The sequence below is a fragment of the Eriocheir sinensis genome, unplaced genomic scaffold (genome assembly GCF_024679095.1).
Source record: "Eriocheir sinensis breed Jianghai 21 unplaced genomic scaffold, ASM2467909v1 Scaffold1245, whole genome shotgun sequence".
Lineage (NCBI taxonomy): Eukaryota > Metazoa > Arthropoda > Malacostraca > Decapoda > Varunidae > Eriocheir > Eriocheir sinensis.
The window spans coordinates 1,907-25,433 of NW_026110568.1; the positions used below are offsets into that span (position 1 = coordinate 1,907).

General features: G+C 42.0%; 1 long non-coding RNA gene across 2 annotated transcripts; it reads right to left on the reverse strand.

Moving 5' to 3' along the window:
• Positions 1 to 20,914: 20,914 nt before the first annotated feature.
• LOC126989621 (uncharacterized) lies at positions 20,915 to 22,710 on the reverse strand. 2 transcript variants are annotated; one of them, XR_007743533.1, is made up of 3 exons: positions 22,696 to 22,710; positions 21,664 to 21,947; positions 20,915 to 21,342 (listed from the first exon to the last, which is right to left on the reverse strand). It is a non-coding gene; the product is annotated as an uncharacterized LOC126989621 (long non-coding RNA). The 2 variants fall into 2 exon arrangements; XR_007743532.1 differs by lacking the exon at positions 22,696 to 22,710 and having other exon boundaries at positions 21,664 to 22,141.
• Positions 22,711 to 23,527: the final 817 nt, after the last annotated feature.

Here is a 23,527-nt window from a genome sequence, read left to right on the forward strand (position 1 = left end):
TATATATATATATATATATATATATATATATATATATATATATATATATATATATATATATATATATATATATATATATATATATATATATATATATATATATATATATATATATATATATATATCATCAACGCTGTTTTTTATACTGCATATCAGTTTCTTTTCCTCTCGTTTTCCCCTTCACTTAATTTTTTTTTTTTTTTTTGCCACATGGCAGAATCTATCATTCACTAAGTACAAGATTCAGCCTTTCTTGACATCCATCTTTGACTTGTTTCATGAGTTGGAAGGGACCGTGTCCTGCAGTGCGGGTTGATATACACACAATGGTTAAAGTTGAAAGCTGTCGTACAGTGTTAGTTTAAACAGTACCTGGCACACAGGACCTGCTGCCGTTTCTTCGTCTTCATGCAGTGAAAATGTATTATAATTGATCAAATTCTGATTAAAATTAGGTAGAATTCCAATAATAGCCACAATCAACATTACCATTAACATATTATTATAAATGTTATTATGAATTGATATTAATGCCTTATAGGAAATGAGGCGCTTGATGACGTTGACGATCTCCACGTTAACTCAATTACAAATTAAACGAAACCTATATCGGTGAAATTGTGGTCTTGCCTCTGGCGCAAAAGTTGCATTTGATAAACCTCATAATTCAATTAGCCTGAATGGATTCGTCATACCAACATTTTATATTATTACAGCTTGATGATAATTGCTACTTTCTCTTATATTTCTGAGGCTTCAAGCTGTGCAGCTGACTTTTTCTCCGGTTATTCATGTTGGATGAATGTTGTTTTTTTTACAGACCGCTTAGAATTACCTTCTATGTAATTGTAGTGTTTTATAGAATCGTTACCCATTCATTGCTGAAAGACAAACTGCGAGATCTGTATAGTTACACAAAAACTCACATCAAGATCCACGCGATTCTGCAGAAGAGAGAGAACTAGGATGAAAAAGAGAGAGAGAGAGAGAGAGAGAGAGAGAGAGAGAGAGAGAGAGAGAGAGAGAGAGAGAGAGAGAGAGAGAGAGAGAGAGAGAGAGAGAGAGAGAGAGAGAGAGAGAGAGAGAGAGAGAGAGAGAGAGAGAGAGAGAGAGAGAGAGAGAGAGAGAGAGAGAGAGAGAGAGAGAGAGAGAGAGAGAGAGAGTGTGTGTGTGTGTGTGTGTGTGTGTGTGTGTGTGTGTGTGTTCGGTACGTATGAATACATTGATGAGTGAAACGGTTGGTCTAGGTTTGAGTTTCTTTATGGTATGAAGGGACAACGGACCGGGGTGAGAGAAGTAGAAGATCAAGGGAAAAAGGGGGGAAAGGACATGTGTGTAGAGGAGAAATGGGAGAAGCAGAGTAGGGATGAGAAAGTAGATATGTAGAGAGAGAAGAAATGGGAACGCTAACATCAGATACATTACGATGCCACAGAGAAAGTCTAAAAAAATACTCCTGCAAGCTAACCACACACCGCTATCCCTTACGCCTATACCTAACTCTTGCATATATATACTTCTCATAGGCCTATTTCCCATATCTTTACAAGAGAAGATTAGATACCTCAGAAGCCGTATAACAGGATTTCATTGTTATCTTCCTTTTTCTTCCTCTCGGTCCTTCCCCTCCTCTTTGTTCTGTTCCTCTGTTTACTTCCTCGTTCTTCTTCTTTTCCCACTTCTTCCTTTTCACAATATTCATACCTCCATTCTATACGTCCACCTTATCTTCGTCCTTCGCTTCTTCCATCTTCTTTCTCAGTGCTATTTCCTCTTTCACACTCAAACACACTTTCCCTCACTATCCTTTCCTCATGTTTCTTCTCTTCCATTATCATACTGTCGTGATCCTCCTCTTTGGTATACACATTCCAGCCCTACCCTCTGTACGCCTCTTTTCAGCTCCCCTGTATATTCACCTCCCATTCTAACAAAACCTCTGCCTGTTCGTCTCATTTAGTATTTCCATCCCTTCTCCTCTACCATACCCGCTACATATTCATCCCCCTCCCTTTACTTGTCCTTCACTCCTCCACTTTCCTACCATTTTCACAGCTCCCCCTCTCCTTTCTAGTCTAAACCCACTACATATTCCTCTCCCGCTCCCTCTTCTGTTGTGCATCAGCCCCTCCACTTCCCTTCCGTAAATTGCCTTTCTTTGCTCATGTTTTTGGCCTTCTCGCACCAGCCTCCTCCGTGACCTGACTGGCTTATTGGACTGCACCGCCGGAAATAGATGCCTTTAATTGGTCGCTGATTAGGTTACATTGTTGACGCTTCGGAAAATTTTATGAGGCTGGAGACAGGATGGACAGGAGGAGAAGAAGGAGAAGGAAGAGGATATTCAAGAGAAGGAAAAGGAAGATGAGGAGGAGAAGGGAGAGAAGAAGCAGGAGGAGGAAAAGGAGGAGGAGGAGGAAGAGAAGGAAGAGAAGAAGCAGGAGGAGGAAAAGGAGGAGGAGGAGGAAGAGAAGGAAGAGAAGAAGCAGGAGGAGGAAAAGGAGGAGGATGAAGAGAAGGAAGAGGGAAAGCAGAAGGAAGAAAGGAGGAGGATGAAGAGAAGGAAGAGGAAAACCAGGAGGCAAAAGATGAGGATTAAAATGGCGAGGAGGAAGAGAAGGGAGAGAAGAAATAGGAGGAGGAAGAGAAGGGAGAGAAGAAATAGGAGGAGGAAGAGAAGGGAGAGAGAAGCAGGAGGGGAAAAGGAGGAGGAGGAAGACGAGGAGGACGAGGTGTTAGTATTGGTAGCAGGAGAGAGTGATTATCCTTGGACGGTGTTACGGAAGGGTTGGGGACGAGAAAAATGCTAAATTCGCCCTGGACCCGCGGACCCTGCCTGACTTCCTCGTGTCACCCTTCTTGTTTTTGTTCCGCTGTTGATGGTGGTGGTCTTTTTGTTGTTGTTGTTCTTCTTCTTCTTCTTTATTTTCCTTCTTTTTCTCCTTTTTTCTTTTTCTTCTTCTATTTTCTTCCTTCCTCTTCTTCTTCTTCTTCTTCTTCTTCTTCTTCTTCTTCTTCTTCTTCTTCTTCTTCTTCTTCTTCTTCTTCTCATTATTATTATTATTATTATTATTATTATTATTATTATTATTATTATTATTATTATTATTATTATTATTATTATTATTATTATTATTATTATTATTATTATTATTATTATTATTATTATTATTATTATTATTATTATTATTATTATTATTATTGTCATTATTATTATTATTATTATTATTATTATTATTATTATTATTATTATTATTATTATTATTAGTAGTAGTAGTAGTAGTAGTAGTAGTAGTAGCAGTAGTAGTAGTAGTAGTAGTAGTAGTAGTAGTAGTAGTAGTATTATTATTATTATTATTATTATTATTATTATTATTATTATTATTATTATTATTATTATTATTATTATTATTATTATTATTATTATTATTATTATTAGTGGTAGTAGTAGTAGTAGTAGTAGTAGTAGTAGTAGTAGTAGTAGTAGTAGTAGTAGTAGTAATAGTAGTAGTAATAGTAGTAGTAGTAGTAGTAGTAGTAGTAGTAGTAGTAGTAGTAGTAATAGTAGTAGTAATAGTAGTAGTAGTAGTAGTAGTAGTAGTAGTAGTAGTGGTGGCAGCAGCTGTAATGCTAGCAGTAGTAGATTGTCTAGTTTCCTCACGGGTATTTGTGTTACTTTGTTATCTTCGTCCTCCTCTTTCTCTTCCTTCTTATTCTCCTCCTTTCCCTCTTTGGTCAGTTAAAAATAAAACTTCCTGGTGCTAATACGTTGCCTTGAACGACCAGTCCCTACCACAAAGCTATAAACTCTGCATGTCCTTACCCCAACCTTTTCCTTAGGGCCTTGGACGGAGGGTGAGGAGGAGGCGGAGGAGACCGGCATGACGGAAGGGAAAGGGAGAAAAATGAGGGAGGGTCTCAGGGCTTGGTAGGGGGGGGGGGGGGGGCTAAGACGGAAGGGGATCAGGACAGTGGGAGGGGCTTGGAAGATGGCCAGACCTGTAGGATGAAGGGACAAGGAAGTAGGAGGTTGGCCGAACAGGCAGACGTGAGAGGCAGATGGAGGAAGGCTGACAGGGCGCTGACGAAGGGAAGAGGGGTTGGCCAGGTAGTAGAAGGCTATGTAAAAGGCAAAGGCCAGTAGGGCATAATGGTTCATAGAAGGAAATGGTGGTACGAACGAGTTAACTTTTTAGTGTAGAGGAGTGAAAAGAGTGGAGTAAAACAAGGAGTAGAATGTGACTGAGTGGAACGGAAGGAGAATTAATCAACAACTGTGTCGGACTTACTACTCTCAGTCACGCTCACTTATCCCGCCACGATATTGCCTGCCTGCTGTCGCCTTCTATTTCTTTCCTCGTAATTCGGACTGTTCTAGAGCCAGGTAGCCGAGATATTATCCCCTCCCGAGCTGCGTTTCATCGGCGAGGCTGTATTGTTCTGTAGGGAGTGTGAGAGGGAATACCGTACGATTCACACTTCCATTATCACTTTATGGCGGATGATTACGATGATTTTCGTATTATGTTCTGTGAAATACTCAACACGACAAAAAGTTCGGTCTTTTATCAAGAAGACTAGGCTCTCATTTTGTCACAAATCTTACTTTGCTGTGTATTAACACAAGTGCAAGAAATTCATTACATATTTTTTTTTTATGAAAATGCTTACTTCCATAAACTTTTACTTACATTACGCAGTCACCCACCCTCTCGCGATTAAAATCTTTAATATTTCGTCCGTAACTGCTGTGAATGGATCTTGTGTGAAGCGACATCAGGATCTCTCTCCACCCATAATGACGGCGCCACCACCTCACCCCGCTACCATAACACTGCGTGGCCACCATTGATCGAGCCCCACACCTGCACTCCACTCCAATACTACTCCACCGTCACTCCCACAATACTACACACACCACGTCTCACCATAACACTCAATCAGCATGCAGTCCATAAATGCTGAACATAAATGGGGGGCTGCTCTAATCGATCATCAAGTGTTCGGTATTTTTCTCCAGTCCGATGTACTATCATTCATTATTGAGTCAGAACACCTGATTAAACATGCTCCCCACACCATCCTTTAATTGTTGCACCTTTAAAACTTTATATATTTCACTTATGCATTGCTATACAAGTTTGTTACATCATGGAAGCGAATCATTTCAGGGTCACGATACAGACTTTAATCATTACTTCAGAGGCGACAGTTGCAGGCAACGCGCAGTACCTCACACTCTTATATACAAAAGACATGGCCATTTTTCTCCAATCATGAATGTTTTGCCCTTTGAAGAAAATTTTTTGCCGATAATCGGCAATTTGGGAAGACGCCGAGCTATCTGAGAAAGATGGCTGAATAAAATGCAAAACAAAACACCTCTTATTTTGTCTTTCCGAGTCCGGTTTAGCGAGTATCTCACGAGTCGTGTGTTGAGACGCATGGCCCCACGCGGAAGGTTGTGGCCAACATAAAACAATTTGTTATATAAACTTTGGCTGAAACGTGTTCGCTGTCTGGGGCCAAATAGCCGACATAGCAACTCAAGCGAGCGCTGTTCCGCGAGGGACTCGCTCAGTTGTTGTTTTCTTTCCATCCGCCTGCCGCGTGGCGACCCCCGAGACTTACAGTGACCTCACTTGGTTCACGGCCTTATGACCTGCGGCGAAGTGAATAAAGGTACAAAGTACTTTCACTCCAGAGAAAATGTCTTGTATTCTTATACTAATTTACGTAAGCACATCGAAAGATATATGGAGACTACGAGAAGTCACTCGGCCTACACACGTGTGTCTAGCGCCTGAAAACTAGTTTTTCACCATCTACACTCCTCGTTCATAAAGTATAAATTCCATCCAAAGCTTTCACTCGTATTTGCATCATCTACAGAGTTAAACAATTTGTTTATCTCTTCCACTACCTGATTTGTAAACTTATTTTTTGCTGATCTCCTTAAACCTGAATATATCTGACAATCATTCTACTGGTTTAAATATTTTGTTTTACTATTAATACTTTATCCAAGCCCCTCATGTTAATTACTATAACTATTCAACGAACATTTTTCGTTCTTAACTTCTAATAGATATGAAGATTAACATGATTATTCCTGATAGTCCTCTGCAGATTCTAGAGACTATACAATTACGTAATATTGAGACCAAGTCTGAGCGGGATGATCAAGGAAATTAGGGCACCAATACTGAACAGCAGTGGTAATATTTCATATTTAATGTATATATATATATATATATATATATATATATATATATATATATATATATATATATATATATATATGTATATATATATATATACACACACACACACACACACACACACACACACACCTCCGACACCCGGTAAGTAAATGTCGTTTCTAATTGGGTCCGCTTCTAACTGAACGAGTCTCCAGATGGAAGTGTCAGGAAAACAGTGGCACGGAAAACAGGGCGTAGTACTGTGCGTGGTGCTGAAATGGTGGGCAGCCTAGCATAGCGGGGCGATGACCTGACGCGTCGGTGATGAAGCAGGCGAAAGGGGGAGGGGCGAATGTTGAGTGGGAATGGATGGGTTGAATGCTGGTGTGCTGGCGGTGGTAGGCTTGAGTATGAGGGAGAGAATCTGGTTGTGGTAGTTTGGGTGATGGTTGTGGTTAGGCAGAGAATGAGAGAGGGACAACCATGGGTTTGGTGGCTATGGTGGTGGCAGTGGTGATGGTGCATGTAGCGGCTAGGGGCTGGGTGGAAGGTGAGGGAAGAACTATGGTAGATGTGATGGTGGTGTTAATGATGTGGTGAATTGGAGGGTAAAAACCGGGAGAATGATTGCTGTAGTGGTTGTGGTTGTGGAGTGGAGGATATGGGAGGCAATATTATGGTGGTGGGTAGTGTGGTGGTGGGTTGTGTGGTGGTGTTGAGGGTAAGAGGGGGAAGTACTGAAGCTGGGTCGAGTTGGGTGAATGGGAAGGCACAGGTAAGGGTGATGGCGGTCAGAGTAAGTGGGAGGTAGAGAAGGGGGGCGGACTGGAACAGGTAGAAGTGGTATGGAAGAGTAAAGGAGAGGTTGTAGAGGTGGGTCGATGGGGACAGGTAGGGATGGTGGAAAAAGAGTAAGGGGGATGGATTGTTAGGCACAGGTAAGGGTGTGTTGGGTGGATTAAAAGTGAGGGGGAAGCCATTGTTCTGGGCTCTAGCGGTTAATAGGTGGCAAGCGTGTTGGTGCTGGGAATCGTGTGAGGCGGTGATGCATGGCCGGATGAGGGCGTGGGGAAGAAACTGGCGCTTATAACCTGCCGTGCCAGCTTTGACGTGCAGGTAAAAAGGTGCCCCGGTGAGAGTGAAAGTGTCCCCAAAACCTGTATTAAGTTTCCACCACCGCCGCCGCCCCCACACACACCACCACCGCCACCACCTCACAACCACCACCACCGCCACCACCTCACTGCCACTGCCCATTTTTACCCACAACCCCGACCATTATCATCACCACAACCGCCATCATCACCGTCACAACCACCAATAACAAGACTTACAGAACCACTAGCACTACCTTCACTAAAACGAAACAACAACAACAATAACAAGAGAAACAACACTGATACTCTAAACAGTTCCACAACCTATAGCTCTTCCTTATACTTATTTTGATCTCTTTCCTACAATTTTGTCTATAGATAAAAGATGACTCAATGACTACAAATAACTTGGCAATAGAATACAAACATTGCTAGTTTTTTTTTTTTTTTTTTTTTTTAATCAAGCTCTCCGTTATTGGAACAAAGACCCTGGCGAAGTGTTACTGGGAAAACAGTCCAATAATATCAAGTTAATAGTCGCATTGACGTCGTCATAAGCCAACTGGTTCATGTTTTTGTTTCCATGTTTTTCTGCTCTCCCTCCTCCCCCTTTTTTGTCCATCTTTCTACCACTAGTTTTTTTTTCTTTTTTCATTTTCTCTTTGACTACTTTTTCTCATGTTTTAGTTTATTTCGCCTGCCCTGATTTTGCTGTATTTGTATATTCAGATCTTTACATTTTACAATCTTTTATAATCACTGTCTTCGCATCATAATTCCTTTATTTTCCCTCGTTTATTTTGCCCTTTCTTCACCTCAATACCTCCCCGTGCTCACCTACTTACCGCTGAATAAGCTGATCCATGTAGAAACAGTATAATAACTAGAGCGGGGGTGACTTGCGAATTCTGTGCGGGTATCGAGTTTACTCAACCCGTGTTCACCTCGTCACACACACACACACACACACACACACACACACACACACAGCACCCTTCCTTCTCCTTCTAGCTACCACTTCCACTCATGTTTACTTCCTCCACGCCCACGCATATCCTTTCCTCTCCATTTAGCGCCTTTCCCTCACGCCTCCTCACACAAGGTCACCCGGAGCCCAATAATTCCAGCCGCAGGAGTTCAAGGGCACTAGGGAGAAGGAAGGGAGAGAGTGTTGGTCTAAGTAAAGGGACGGGGCGGGGCGTGTTGGGCGATTGGCTTACCCGGGCGGATGTGAAGGTCGGAGGGCTCGATGAGAATATGAAACGAACTGAAAGAAAAAGGAAAAGAACGAAAAGGAGGAAGAGGAGACAGAGGACGAGGACGACGAGGAGGAGTAGGAGGAGAAGGAAGCAAATCAGAAGATATAACGAATGCGATAAGTGAAGGACTAGAAAAATAGGAAAAAAGTGATGACATTGTTCTAGAAGGAAAAGTGAAAGGTTATAAAAGTGGGAAACGATTACGATATGAGAGAGAGAGAGAGAGAGAGAGAGAGAGAGAGAGAGAGAGAGAGAGAGAGAGAGAGAGAGAGAGAGAGAGAGAGAGAGAGAGAGAGAGAGAGAGAGAGAGAGAGAGAGAGAGAGAGAGAGAGAGAGAGAGAGAGAGAGAGAGATGAGGAAGGCACGGCACGATTTGTCCTTTTTATAGTGACAGAATGCATTTCCTGATATTATCCTGGCTTTGTAGACAAACACTCATTATTAAAACTATCTTCCTTGTGAGCCTAAAATGGCGATGAGTGATGCACACACACACACACACACACACACACACACACACACACACACACACACACACACACACACTGCGTCATCGTTACTTGCCTTCATCACTTTACGAATGGGTGATCATGTGTCTGAACAAGTGTGACTGCTTGTGTCAACGTCTTTTTGGGGGTATTTCAGCGTGTATACTGAGACAAGGCCGCTCGAAACGTTGTTCTAAGTCGGCTTAAAGCTTATGCCTGGAAAATGGAAGTCTTATCCTATAATCAGTTTGTCTTTTCGGGGAGCAAGAACTGCCTTTCCTTGACATTTGCACAGTTTCCCTCAGCACCGCACGTTGATGTTTGCACGTCCGCTAGATATATTGTCAATGCACATCTTGTTGCCTCGTTTTTATTCGTTCTCGCGTGCGGAAATTAAATATAGAAGCGAAAAAATTGCAAAAACAAAGTCTGGCACCAGCAGCTTGTTAAATATGTAAGCTAGTTTATGATATTTTAAACTATGGTCACTGAGATAAATTGCTAAATAATTTTCTGGAGTTAATTCATTACGTTTGGCTGATCAGTTCTACCAGCATGATATCGCCTGCCCGAGTTTATTTTCTTTTTTGATAATCGCAAGCTTTGTCTTTTCCTTAGTTCATGATGCTCGCTTACTGTTTCTCCTTGCTATATACCCAGCATTTTCCCATTCGTTCTCATTTTTCTACTTTTTATTTTCTCCAAATGTTTTGTGTGGTACCAAGTTTCCAAACCGTGTGTTAGGGAAGGCAGGACACACTGAGTTCACACGCTGCTCTTCAAGGAGACTAGCACGTTTCTTTTTTTTATAATGTTACCATAATTTACAAAAACCACTGCTGTCATCTGATTATTGGAAATTACTTCTGTGTTATTCATCTTATTCTTCAGACCTGCGTTCAGACTCTCTCTGTGGAAATCCTTGATCATTCTACAAAAGTTACCTTTAGACTCACTTAGTAAGATTATGCAATCTGCGAATTTGAAGTTATCAAGATTTTGAACTTGTATCTTGCTCCCTAAATGACCCCTATCGAATTTCTTAAATACCTCTGCGCAAGCCGTGAATAGTTTTGATACTTTTAGAGATACTGTTCTCTTATTGCAAGTACCACTTACCTTACTACCACTGCACTACTCTCACTGCCACTACTACTACTACTACTACTACTACTACTACTATGACTACGACTACTGCTACTACCAATAACTGAGATAATGATACTAATGATACTAGTGATACTACTACTACTACAGCTACAACAACAACAACAACAACAACAACAACAACTACTACTACTACTACTACTACTACTACTACTACTACTACAACTACAACTACTACTACTACTGCTACTACTACTACTACTACTACTACTACTACTACTACTACTACTACTACTACTACTACTACTACTACTACTACTACTACTACTACTACTACTACTACTACTACTACGGGCCTTCATCTATTAGAGTTGCGTTGTGAGAGGTATATTCTCTCATATCCTTTCACAAAGCAATTCATTGGCCCCACCCCGCCAATGACTGTGGCCGACAACCATCTTTATTTAGTATTACAAACCTAACTAAACATATTATTCTTAAGCCAACAGAGCTTGTGGTTGATATGACTATTAACCACCGTCGCCTCAAAGTCCAGGTCGGCAATGCGGGTGGTTTTGGGTGCAGGTGACCTGGCTCCTCTCAGGCAGACCAAGGCTGACCTCAGGAGGGAGAAGGACAGCCTGCATCTCATCCAGGCGACCACACTGCTTCTTGGCTGCTGTTTCTTATCCGCCAGTACTACTACAACTACTACAACCACTATAACTACTACTACTACTACTACTACTACTACTACTACTACTATTACTACTACTACAACTACAACTACGACTACTACTACTACTACTACTAATAATAATAATAATAATAATAATAATAATAATAATAATAATAATAATAATAATAATAATAATGATAAAAACAAAAATGATAAAAGAAAAAGCCAAGTTTGGCTCATACAGTATAAGTGGGCGTGGCCTCGGTGCTCACCTCCGTCGCATTGGCCCCTGAACCCGCAGTGGGTGAGAACCCATTACCACGGAACACGGGCCAGTATGACGTCCAAGTTACTACCGTTTACTTTCTCCATGTTTCCCCAGGTGCTTAATTGTCGACCAGCCCGAAATGGAAGATGAACGGCTGGATGAGCGGCACGCCGACTGCCCAGGCCGGTAATCGAACCCGTGCCAGCGGACTCGTAGCTAGACACGCTAACCACTGCATAGTAATTATAATAATAATAATAATAATAATGATAATAATAATAATAATAATAATAATAATAATAATAATAATAATAATAATAATAATAATAATAATAATAATAATAATAATAATAATAATAATAATAATATAAATGACAGCAATTATCATAATAACAATAGAATAAAACAATAATAATTTCACTATTAATAATACATCACTAAAACGTAATGCCACTGACCCTACTTCTTTTGTTTCTAGTGCTGCAGAAAGAACCACAAAAGTATATGAATATAGACCCAGATGAAGGAAAAAAGTTAAAAACATTAAAACTCTTGCCGCCCAGCGCCGCACTCAGGGAACCCGCGGAATTATCCACCGCAGCCGAATTTTCCCATTTTCTTCCTTTTTTTATCTCTTGCTTTTAATTAACCACAGTTTGGATCAACTTCCGAAGGTTGTCTTCTTTTTTTTTTTTTTCGAAGAGACTCACCGCGCCACTTTCACCGCTGCTAATATATAACTTGATATTTTGCTTTTTGCGGAAAGTTCTTTTTGGCGAATTGAAACACGACTCTTGCATTAGTTATAGATTGTTTTTAAACCATGTGTGTGTGCGGGGGGGAGGGGGGGAGTATAGCAAGGAGGGTAGAGAAGAGAATGAAACGAATGTAGAGGAAAAGGAGGAGGAGGAGAATAAGGTGGCGCAGGAAGGCTTACAGAGAGGAGGAGGAGGAGGAGGAGGAAGAGGAGGAAGAAGGAGAGGAGAGAGAGACGTAGGAGGAGGAGGAGGAGGAGGAGGAGGAGAATGAAGAGGAAGAGGAAGAGGAGGATGAAGGCGAGGAGAGAGAGAAGTAGGAGGAGGAGGAGGACGAGGAGAAGGAGGAAGAGGAAAAGAAAGAAAAGAGGGAAAGGAAAAGAGAAGGAAGAGAAGGAGGAGAGAAGGGTTGAAGGACAGCAAGGTGAAGAGTCAGTGGATTAAAATGATAAAAAAAAAAAACTAGTGGGGACGGATGAGGAAAAAAATAAACGAGGAAGAGGAGAGGAAGTGACGACCTATAAAGAAGAGGCGAGAGAGGAGGACGAGGAGGAGGAGGAGGAGGAGGAGGAGGAGGAGGAGGAGGAGGAGAGGGAGGAGTAGAGGGGAAAGGAAATGAACAAGAGGAGCGAAATAAATTAGAAAATGTATAAAAAAAAGTGGAGGAGGGATGGAGAAAAAAATGAAGAGGAGAAAGAGGAGAGGCGGCTAACAAAGAAGAGGAGGAGGAGGAAGAAGAGGAAGAGGAGAAGGAGGAAGAAAGAGTAAGAAAAAAACACATACAACCTCGAGTGTAGGAGGCTTCTATTTACTTGAGTTTATGGGTATTGTGAGGGAGATGGAGGACGGGGTCAGGGGGAGCGTGTGTAGCAGGGTTGAAAGGGTCTGGGAGGGACAGGTGAGGCAGTGGCGGGGTGGTGTCGGGGCGGAGTATAGGGGAGAGGTGTGAGGGAGGGATGTCGGAGCGGTGTGTGAGGGAGGGGAGGGGAGTTGTGAGTACTCTGGCATTGTGTGAACGCGTGAGGTTTATGAATTACTTATCGGTAATTCCTGTCTGGGCGGAGAGCCTCAAGATGGAAGAGGACAGAGGAAGGAGAGATAAAAATGTGGACAAAGTAAGGACGATGACGTAAATAGATAAGGGAAAGACGCGACCTGTGTAAGGAAACGTAAAATAACAATAATAATAATAATAATAATAATAATAATAATAATAATAATAATAATAATAATAATAATAATAAGAAGAAGAAGAAGAAGAAGAAGAAGAAGAAGAAGAAGAAGAAGAAGAAGAAGAAGAAGAAAAAGAAAAAGAAGGAGAAGGAGAAGAATAAGATTATCAAATGTATCAAATGATGAATAGAAAAACAATGATGATGACAGCATTTATAAAGGAAGGTTCGTACATCTCTGGACATAATGATCGCTTTGTAAAATGAGACATTACACACCTTCGAGAGTTATATGAAAGTCCTTGTCACTTCTCATGATTAGCCATAACACCGCCTCCTCAGGGACGCCGTTGTTTTCGTGTTCCTCTCCCCATCGGTGCTCTGACGTCACGCCATGCTTATCATTCACCTCTTCGATGTCCTCCTTATCCTTTTGCTCTGTTTTGGACTACACGCTTATGGACGTAGTATTTTCTCCTTCTTCCTCTCATTTATCTTTTCTTTGTTATTACATGTCTACATCATCTACTTATTGTCATTGTTGTTCTATGTCTACATCATAAGCTTTCCTTGCCTGCCTCGTTACCATTATGTCCACCACACGTTTCTCTAATACGCACACCATCCTCACACCAGCTTGTTGCTCACCTTGCCAGTAATACGCGAGTCACATATATATTTCTTGATTAAGGATCTTGGTGAGTAATTCACCACGGCCTGATCACGTGTTGGACTTGTAATCGCCAGCAGGTACCCTCCCGACATGAGCAGGTGCTCTTTATCGTCGATCTCTGGGTACAGCCAGGACTTCACACACCACACACCCCATCCCCCTTGCTCAAGGGGAGACAGTAACCACTCCTAGTCAACGGAAAGAATTCGGCCTGAGCGGGCTCGAACCGCCGCCATGTCAGACCGTGAAGCCTGGCAGCGCAGTGTGTGTGTGTGTGTGTGTGTGTGTGTGTGTGTGTGTGTGTTAAGGGGATATGCGCGCTTACCCTTGTCCCGGGGTAATTGGTTCTTACACAGCACAGATTCAATGTCCGAAAGAGACGGATACAAACACAGAGGCAACGCGCAGATTAACGTAAGCTCCCTATTTTTTACCGCTTTACTAGTGCAGGAACGGGGTTGTGTGGCCATAGCCCGATGATGCTTAGGCCGGGCGATGTCAACAGGTCTGGACGCGAGAGTTAGGAGTACGATTTACGTTGGTGCTTTACCCTCACCAGGATTGTGATTACTGGCCATTGACACTGCATGGCGTAGGTGGCGTTAGGGTGGACGGAAGGGAGGAGCGTTGAAGTGCAGGTTTAGCTGTGCCGAAAGAAAAATATAGACAAGATACGATAAGGAAAAAAAGGTAATTAAAGGCCCGAAAGAACTGATATAAGGATGTAGAGATGATGAAGATTTAGAGGACAGGTTGGTAATGGAATAAAAAAAGAGAAATGAAGGAAAGAGACGTGAAAAGAAAACTTGAGACAGTAGATGAGGTAAATAAACGGAAAAGAATGACAATAAAAGTAGCGGTAGTGTGATGGCGGAAGGACATAGACGCTAACGTAGACAAAAAAGAATAAAACATAGAATCAAAATACAAAATAAAGAGGGCGATGCTGGAATAGAGAAAGACAGATTGGAATGGAATGAGACTGAGGCGAACATAGGAATCAATGAAGAAGAGATGGGAAGGAAATTGGATGAAGGAAAGAGGGGAAGGTGAGTTGATGGAAATAGTGGAAATAAGAAATACGAGAATGCATGAAAAACAGGGAAGGATGAATGAACGCGGAGAAGTGTGATGAGAAACAAATGGAAACCGTATTACGACAAAAAGAAGACACAAGTAAGGTAACATAACAATGGAATAGAGATTAACACTAAAAGAAAAAAAATGGGAATTAAAAGGAGAGATAATACAAAAAGCTTTGCATTATTTTTTTTTTAAAAGAGAAGGATAATTAATTCTGTAACACGATTTTTCGTGTGTAGGTAATAACGTTATTTCCTATTGCTTACGCCTAGAAGGTATGAAAAATGGTTAATATTTCCTTCAAACTTTGCTCTTGTGACCAGGATAATGATAATTCTGAAATTTACCTATTCCCATTGGGAAAACTGTCGAATGTTGACATTCTTATTCACAAAAAAGTCATACCAAACGACATGATGCAAAAGTGGCGTTTATTTGTTCCAAAATTCTACAAGACAAAAAAAAAAAAAAAAAAAAGTTGTATTTTGCGATTTACGCTGATACTGTAATAGGCGCACCTAACATCACCAAATGTGGGGTACAAACTTGGCGGAGGGACTGTTTTTTGGGCACCATTAAAGGTAATGGCTAAAGAGTAGCTTAGCCGGATATTTTGTTTTTAGTTATTAATGATCCACGAGACATCCTAGAGTTAAATCAAAGTATGTGCTTATCTTTGTATTCATTCATACACACACTGGTAATATTTCTGTGGGGTCTGATTCACTTATTAGAGTGAAATTCTATCGTGATAAACAGTCACAAATTCGTGTCACTAGTAAAAATGAAACTAGTAATTAAAGTTTTGCCACCATGAAATATACACAAATAGATAAATATGAAACCTCACGAAGTCACAATAAGTGACATCACCTGCTTTGCGCAGTAAAAGTATACTATTTTAGGTATCTGATACCCGCAATATGGCAGGTTGCTGTTGCCTCGGCCACAGATTATTGTCAGATTGTTGTACTCAGCCGAATATATTTCCCGACTTCCTGCCCCAAAACTGTCTTTTGGGCTTCAAAAACGAAACTAATTTATAATTATCGTTAAAAGAGTAAGATCCACAGCTGATGTTTCTTGGCAATAGTTAGGCGTCAAAAACCGTTAAATACTATGCTCTGAGTACGACAATCTGTCAACGGTGGCTATACGTATTTTCATATTATTGTTCTGTTGTTTATTGAATGTTGTGTCCAAGAAAAAGAATACTCATAATTTTAGTTAGTTTTTGGTTATAAGGATTCTTTACGAAATACAAGTATAACATTACCTTCTTTAACTTAGGAAACGTCCTGAATCCTGGATCGGCTATGGTATTGTTAGGTGCGCCTATTACTTTCAAGAATCAGCCCCCAAATATAGCTGCTCATCATGTTTTCATTTTACTATCCTTGGTAGCGGCGTTCAAAGTCCACTATATCCTGGTGGAAGCACTCGCCTTGCTCCTCCGAGTATGCTCCCATGTTCTCCTTGAATTTGATAACATGAGCATCAAGGATGTGGACTTTGAGGGATATCCTACAGCCCATTTTGCCAGGCTCTTCACCAGGGTCTCAACAAGCTCCACATAGTTTTCGGCCTTATGATTCTCCAGGAAGCCCCGAACCACTGCGACAAAGCTGTTCCACGCTGCTTCCTCCGTCCTAGTGAGGTTCTTGGGGAATTCCTTGCACTCAATGATCTTTATTTGTGGTCCGACAAAGACACTGGCTTTCACTTTTGCCTCAGACAGCTTAGAGAAGAAGTCTTGAAGATACCTGAGGCTCCTGGATGAGCTGTCGATGAAGAGGCGCCACTCACTGGGGTTACAGGCGATTCCAATTGCCTCGAACAGACCAGTCACATTTTGGCAAAAGAAAAGCTCATCTTGACGGGTGAAGAAGCTTGAAAAAGAATTGTGACGCTTTTCTCTGATTTGGGACATGCACACTTTCATCAATGAAGTTCCACTGCTTGAGTCTCGACGTCAAAAGCTCGGCGTTTGACTCTGTAAGACCAAGGTCTCTGATCAAGTCGTTGAGATCTTTTTGCTGGTGTAGTACGGGTTCCTCTCTACAGCTCCGCGTACACCGCTGTACTCTGGATCGCCGACTTCACCCTCTTCTGATTTGCTGCTATCTTCTGGAGACAATTGCTGTCTCTTTGGAGCAGTGGGTACGGGGAGCTCAGGGCAGTTCTAGAAAAAAAGTTTTAGAAAGCTCTTGAAAGTTCAAGAAAATTATACTTTAGCAGCTCAGCGCTGAATTTGACTGAAATGTTCTAGAAAATAGGTCAGTTTCAAAACATCGCTTTCCAGGTCACAGAAGCAAAGTTTGAAGAGAATAATAGTCATTTTGTTTGCTTTCTAGGCAGAAAAAAAGGAAATAATACTTACTGACCAAACACGAAAAAGAGTCAAAATTTTGTTACATAGTGATATAATTCTTGACCGTGACGAGAGAGAGAGAGAGAGAGAGAGAGAGATCAGCATATCCATGATTACCTACTACATCAACCACCACTACCTGGCCGGAATATCACCCCCACGTGTCCAGAGCCGCCCCAGCACCGCCTCTCCCCATCGTTGGGTCTCCCTAAGGCATAATCGAGGAGGCACAGTGGCATAATGAGGGAATCGACAGGTTGTCTGGAGGGCCAATGGGGCTGTGATCGCCGCGGCGCCATCACCCGCAGCTATTAATGGTGGCTCTTTCGCGCCGGAAATTGCAGGCAGAGTGTCATTGGTTTGAATTGGCGACGAGCTGACTCCCTGAGGCCCCACCTTGGGATGCTCTCCTCGGGTGGCTTGTGTTGCTTTCCGGCGAGGCAAGGAAAAGGTCCAAAGAATGACGGAACATTGGATGGCCCCGCGGGGCCGTGAAAATGACGTTCCTAATGGTCTAGGTGATCTTATTACTTTTTTTAAATATATGTATTCAGGTTTTATAAAGGCAAACGTTAGCTCTGATCCATGCCTATCAGAAACAACTTCCAGGCAACAAAGCGTAGAAATGTGTCGTTCGTTAAGGAGATGAAACATAAAAACGCACATGCATATATGTGTGTGTGTGTGTGTGTGTGTGTGTGTGTGTGTGTGTGTGTGTGTGTGTGTGTGTGTGTGTGTACCTGCGTGCATGCTTCCGTCCGTGCATGCCTGCTTGCTTGTGTGTGTGTGTGCGTGTGTGTGTGTGTGTGTGTGTGTGTGTGTGTGTGTGTGTGTGTGTGTGTGTGTGTGTGTGTGTCTGTGTGTGTGTGTGTGTGTGTCTGTGTGTGTCCGTGCGCGCGTTTGGGTGCCCGTGCGTGCGAATTGTTTTTTGTTTCCTTGGCGATGGTCAAGTGCAAGATAAACACTGTGTGCTGGGACACTCATGGAGATTAATGTTGTTACCAAACTCCACCTCACTCTTTTCCTCCTCTCAAGGCGATCCACCGGCTGGTCTTCTGGCAAAGCTAGGTCACCTGGTGGGTCATTTAGTTCAGCCGGAAGCGAATTTTATCGAGAAACACAGGACTGCCCTGAGGCTGGCGTTAGGTGGAGTCCCTTGCGGTAGGGAAAGTGTCCTTCCTCTTAACTTTACGAGGAGGCGCGGCCAATACAACTGATGCCGGAAAAGTTAAAAGCTTGCAGGAGGAAGTGTAGGGAATCTGGAAGCTCACCTCCCTACGCTTCCCCCTTCCCAAATTTTCTCCCTCTCAGTTTTTCCTCCCCCACACTCCCACACGTTTGCCCGTCCCTTCCTCACGTCACCCCTTCCCCTGCCCCGAGTTATTATTTACTTTCTGCTTCCCAGTCATGCGTTGCCGTTTACATATATATATATATATATATATATATATATATATATATATATATATATATATATATATATATATATATATATATATTTATATATATATATATATATATATATATATATATATATATATATATATATATATATATATATATATACATAGTTCAGGTGTACGAGGGCGGGGATGGCGATAAATTGAGGGATATAATCATTACCAGGCAAGTAGTTCAGGATGAGATAGATAAGCTTAAGAAGAACAAGTCGCCAGGTCCTGACGGGATATTTCCGAGGGTATTAAAGGAATTAGGTGATGTACTCAGTGACCCACTAACTGACATCTTTAAGATGTCGGTAAATACTGACTATGTGCCGAGCCTATGGATAGTAGCTAATGTGACGCCGATTTTTAAAAAGGGGGACAGGTCGGTTGCTTCAAACTATCGCCCAAATAGCTTAACATCGGCTATAGGCAAGATGCTGGAGTCCATAATAGCCAGGAACATTCGGGAGCATTTAGAGAAACATAGCTTAATTCACGACTCGCAGCATGGGTTCACAAAAGGTTGGTCATGCCTCACCAATCTCTTGTCCTTCTACAATAAAGTATTTGAGGCGGTTGACAGAGATGAAAATTATGATGTAATCTATCTTGATTTTAGTAAAGCGTCTGACAAAGTTCCTCACCAACGACTGTTGCTTAAATTACAGGCTCACGGAGTAGAGGGTAAAGTTTTGAACTGGGTCAAGGCGTGGCTTAGCAATAGGAAACAAAGAGTGCAAATCAATGGTAAAAGATCTGACTGGGGATGTGTTACGAGTGGGGTCCCACAAGGTTCGGTATTAGGTCCACTTTTGTTTATTATTTATATTAATGACTTAGATACAGGAATTAGTAGTGATGTTAGTAAATTTGCAGATGATACCAAGATCGGTAGAGTAATTGAGTCGGATCAGGACGCTAGTATTCTCCAAGGTGAACTCAACAGATTGTATGACTGGGCGGATAAATGGCAGATGGAGTTCAATGTAGGGAAGTGCAGTATTCTGAGTGTAGGTAGAAACAACCCCTCACATAACTATTGCTTAAATGACACTCTCATAAGCAGGTCTGGGTGCGAGAGGGATTTAGGGGTCTTAGTGAGCTCTGATCTCCGTCCAAGGGCACAATGCATTCAAGCTAGAAATCGAGCTAATAGGGTACTGGGATTTATTTCAAGGAGCGTAAGCAACAGAAGCCCCGAAGTCTTCCTCAATCTATATTTAGCATTAGTTAGACCTCATTTTGACTATGCGGTTCAGTTCTGGTCACCTTACTATAGAATGGATTTCAAAATGTTAGAATCGGTGCAGAGGAGGATGACTAAGATGTTTCAGGGGTTGAGAAACTTGCCATACGAGGAAAGACTCAAACAGTTAAACTTGCATTCTCTAGAAAGGCGGAGGGTGCGTGGAGACATGATCGAGGTTTATAAATGGATGAAGGGCTTTAATAAGGGAGACATTCATAAGGTTTTGTTGGTAAGAGAACCGGGTAGGACACGAAGTAATGGGTTTAAACTGGATAAATTCAGATTCAACAGGGACATAGGCAAAAATTGGTTTACTAACAGGGTGGTGGATGAGTGGAATGGGCTTAACAGTCATGTGGTGAGTGCCAATACAATTGTCACATTCAAAAATAGACTAGATAAATTCATGGACAGCGATATTAGGTGGGGTTAGATACACGGGAGCTTAGGGTCAAAGGAGCTGCCTAGTACAGGCCTACCGGCCTCTTGTAGACTCCTGCGTTCTTATGTTCTTATGTTCTTATATATGCATATCTCTCTCTCTCTCTCTCTCTCTCTCTCTCTCTCTCTCTCTCTCTCTCTCTCTCTCTCTCTCTCTCTCTCTCTCTCTCTCTCTCTCTCTCTCTCTCTCTCTCTCTCTCTCTCTCTCTCTCTCTCTCTCTCTCTCTCTCTCTCTCTCTCTCTCTCTCTCTCTCTCTCTCTCTCTCTCTCTCTCTCTCTCTCTCTCTCTCTCTCTCTCTCTCTCTCTCTCTCTCTCTCTCCTTATTTATTAATCCGTATATCAATTCTTATCTACTAATGTATCTATGTCCCCCTATTATTTTGTGTATATATTTAATTTTCTGTCTGTTTTCTGGCTGACAACACGTAAACTGTGGCTCTCTTGATAGGATCTGGTGTTCTTTACCTCGGCATGTGTTGACGAGGTGGGTTCTTCATGTACTGACGTTCGGCCTCGTTCATGACAAGATCAGATGTCTGACATATTTGTACTCATATTTTGCAGAAAATTATGTAAGGAGAAAATCATTAAAGGACCGAGACAACTTCATACAACAGAAACTTCTTTACAATCCTTTATTTCTTATAAAAATGTATGGACAAAGTGCCAGCATCCATCACGGCAAGGCATGCTGGTAACAAGGTTGGCGGCGGCGACTAGCGAAACAGAATCACGTGGCTACAGTACCCGCAGAAGCAGCAGCTGAACCAACGTCTTTGCGGGGATTTCAGCCTTTGAAGCCTTTGCCCTTTTTGCCGAATCCACCGCCAAATCCTCTTCTAAATCCTCCTCCAAATCCTCCACCAAATCCTTTGCCAAATCCTCCTCCAAATCCTCCACCAAATCCTTTGCCAAATCCTCCTCCAAATCCTACGGGATGGAAGACGGGTTGCACAAAGACAGGTTGAGGTCGGAGGCCACCAAAACCGCCCTTCTTGCTGGCCAGCACGGCGGATGCGGCCATCACCAGCGCCAAGAGGAAGGAAAGCTGTGCAAGGGACAGGGGAAACATTGTTTATGGGTACTCATTATATGTCTGTCTATCCGTATGTAACATTATGACATGATTGTTCTTTGAATAACAACGAGCTCTTTGTATGATGAATTTACGCGATGGTATTTTATCGAGAAGTGTATTTGTATCTGAATGAACTGAGAACTACTTGTATTAAAGTTTCAGATTCAGTTAATAAGTTTCAAGAATCGTCTGTTTATGAGAACTTCTTGTCATAAAGTTTCAGATACATTTAAAAACTTATCCTGGAATAAAATGTTTACACTGTTGGATATAAAGCGTTTGTTTACTCACAATGTTCATCGCGAGATGTGAATGTGAGTTCGTCTGATGCCAGACTTAGGACCGCCAGGTATATATAGTATTTTGGGGTGTCAGAGAGCACCAGATTTGACCATATTTGGTCACCCGACCTTCAGTGATGCGCCAGGATCTGGTGTTAAAGGAAATGCCTCGTCGAGTGTACGGAAGTAGAAACTGAGCCACGTAGACCTGAGGTGCCCTTGCTGACTGCCCTGCCTCACTTCCTCCTTTATTATTAGAGTTTAACACCGTCATCCAGAGATCCTCGTCCTTGTCTGTCAAAAGAAATAAAGTTTTATGCCTTAAATATATGGCGAGGTCTTCCCCAAAATCAACCGCCGAGAGGAACAAAACGGTTTGCACTTGAAATATATAGCAAAAAAATAAGAGATGCACCACACCAGCAGTCCACACTCTCACCCTGAATGTAAAGTGTGTGTGTGTGTGTGTGTGTGTGTGTGTGTGTGTGTGTGTGTGTGTGTGTGTGTGTGTGTGTGTGTGTGTGTGGGTGGGTGTGGGTGTGCGTTTGCGCGATAGGCGTGATGTGTGTGGGGTGTTGAGGTGGGGGTGGGGGTGCGTTGGCATGCGCGTGCTTCTGTTCTTACGTATGAACGTGCATGTGTTCATGTATGCATGCGTGGATGCTTGTTTGTGTGTGTGTGTGTGTGTGTGTGTGTGTGTGTGTGTGTGTGTGTGTGTGAGTGAGTGAGTGAGTGAGTAATAATAATAATAATAATAATAATAATAATAATAATGATAATAATAACAGGCTTATTAATGTATGGCAGCTGTTAGGCTGAAAATATCCAAATTAAAAATACAATAAACTAATAGTAAATAGGCTACACTAGAGGGAGGGAGATGGTGGGGGGTGGTTTGGGAGAGCTAAAAATAAAGACAAAAGGGAGAGGGAGGGTGGTGTGCAGGGGGCACATAGAGGGTGGCGGCGAACTGTGTGTGTGTGTGTGTGTGTGTGTGTGTGTGTGTGTGTGTGTTATTCACCACCACCACTCTCGCAATCACCAGCAGGCACTCTCCCGACAGCAGCAAGTGCTCTTTATCGTCGATCTATGGGTACTGCCAGGACCTCACACACCACACACCCCATCCTAGTCAAAGGAAAGACTACGGCCTGAGTTGGCTCGAACCGCCGACCTGTCAGACCCTGAAGCCTGGCAGCGCAGCGCTCTAACCAGCTGCGCCACGGGTTGGTGTGTGTGTGTGTGTGTGTGTGTGTGTGTGTGTGTGTGTGTGTGTGTATCATCTAATACTGGCAGGAACAAGGGGGCTGAAACAGACTCAAAAAAAGCAAGAAGTGAAAAAAGACAGCAGACTCAAGCAGGTTTGAGGAAGAAATGGAAGAAATAATAAAAAACAGACAGAAAATAGAAGACGGCCAAAATTGGACCAATTAGATAAAATAGGTCCATTAAATATATGCAGAGAGGAAACATATTACACCAGACCTTTTATATGAAAAAAAAAATGAACTAGAAACAGACCCACGCGGAATAAAGTCACATGCAGACCACACAGAAACGAGAATAACATAGAGAACCTAAACAAAACTTAAACCTTATTCTTAATACACTTATATAGGCTGTGTTCAATATAGAAGATTTAAAGTTTCATTGGCAGAAGTTATTAATGAGTGATTGTTTTATCTATAATGAAATGAGGACAGTCTTTCAATATTATCTCTGGTGTTCGAAGATGTAAATACAATGGATATGAAAAACAAAAGAAATTGCATTTCATAAGTTTTTAAGACAAGAAAGTTGCTCTAAAATTGGTGAATTGTGTTTGTGTGAATTGTGTGTGTGTGTGAGCGACGATAGTTCAAGAAAGCGTTAGA